Source organism: Myripristis murdjan, chromosome 12 (genome assembly GCF_902150065.1).
Source record: "Myripristis murdjan chromosome 12, fMyrMur1.1, whole genome shotgun sequence".
NCBI lineage: Eukaryota > Metazoa > Chordata > Actinopteri > Holocentriformes > Holocentridae > Myripristis > Myripristis murdjan.
The window spans coordinates 13,255,870-13,257,806 of NC_043991.1; positions in this window are offsets into that span (position 1 = coordinate 13,255,870).

Genomic DNA, 1,937 nt, shown 5'->3' on the forward strand with positions numbered 1-1,937 from the left:
TCAGATCAATAGAAGTTATAAAAGTGATTCAAAATGCACTGACTCAACATTTATAAAAAAGGATAAAAGGTGACTCGTCTGAGGAGCGGCGATGATAAGAGATGCTGAAAACAGATGCAGATCAGATAAGATTTTTAAAAAGAGACGTAGAAACAGCACACCCAGACGAAGGAGAAAAAAGAAATACCTCGCTTAGAACATTACAGACACACCTAAACACGCCTGCTCTCGCTCATGCAAGAACATTTTCAGCCATGTAAGCAAAGGTGAGCCCACACATGTGGAGCAAAGTGAAACAGCCACACATATTGCACGCAGATGAGAGCTGGACAGGCACAGCCAATGTATGGCCGGGGCTGTGGATGCTCCCCAACACTGGAGAGTGTCTGCATTCCTGGAGAGAGTACAAGACTGGGAGCACACACACACACACACACACACACACACATGCTGACTTACACACAGACACGATGACACAGACACACACGTACAGAGCATGTTTCTGAGGAATGGGAGGATCAGAGGTACAGGCCAAGACAATCAACAGGCGTTGAAGTAACTTGCTCACCAGGAAAAAATGCTGGCATTTTACATTTCTGCAAAGGACACAATGAGATGTCGCGTTTTCAAGTTTGGTGGTGTAGAATAAAGCAAGCAAAAAACGCTGTTTGGAGGGAGGGGGGGTGTGAGATGGTACAATAAACAGGACTTTGCTTCTGTAGACTGGAGTCCTGTGCCAAGCAAGAGCTGTGTTCATTTTTAGATAACATTAGTATCGGTGCATGTTTGCTAATGTTTCATAATGTTAACCATGACCTTTTTCTAACCCTAACCATGACAACAAACCTTAACCAAGTCCTTTGGTGGCTAATGAAGCTAATGAAAGTGGATAAAGGAGCTTATTTTAGCTACTAGTTTGTGAATGTGTGAACATTAACAGTTTTGCCACGTTGACGCAGGCCCCACCACATTGGCTAGAAGTCTAAATATTGATATGCAACGTTTTTGGGACAGAAATGTTGACATTTAACCTTTTTTGTTGGTTTGTGGAAATAGAAAATGGCAAGATTTTATTCTGGTAACTGGGTTGGGTGCATTTATTATTTTTTAAAGTCATTTTTGTTTACTTTTACTTTTTCTTCAGTACATTTTTGCTTAATTCTTTGACTTGAATACATTTTAAATCCCATCAGTTATGGAGTAGACTACTATTTTTATTGGCTCACTGTGAAGCATCAGAAACTTGGCCATCACAGCCAGCTGGCAAACCTTTCAGAACGAAATCTGCCTGAGACGGGAAGAGTAATCTGACTTTTAGTTTATCGGTGCATGTTTTTGTAATTTCTAAATTTCAAATTAAAACAAATTAAAACGGTACTGCTATACTTTTAGACTTGAATAGAAAAGGTCACGTCTGAAGTTATTGCTTTTATTTTAGATGAACCACTTCTAGGTAAGCAGATTTTTACCGGACTCCTTCTATTTCTAGGCTATTTCTTCTACTGCCTCTACTTGAGTTTCTAATATTCTTCACACCACTGTCAACAAGGGGAGGAGTGGACAAGTGGATGAAGACAGGGATGGTGGAGAGACGGAGCGGAGGGGGTGGAGGGGGTTAAGGATGGAAGCAAAGAAAGAAGAAAGGGGGAGAATGTGTGGAGATATGGAAGGAAATATTGGCAAAGAAACGGTGAAAAATGAGGACAGAGAGATGGAGATGGAGCAGTGGTGGAGAATGAAAAAGAGAGAGAAAAGGGGAGAGAGAGAGAGAGAGAGAGTGAGAAAGAGCAACAGAAGTTGTCAAAGTCCCTTTATGCCAAATCAGGAGTAGAGGGAGGAGGGGTGGAGGGGTAGAGGAGTGGAGGGGTGGAGGGCTGTGGTCGGGCGAACAGGGGGAGGAGAGGTGGAGGGAGGGAGAGAAAGAGAGAGTGTGTGGT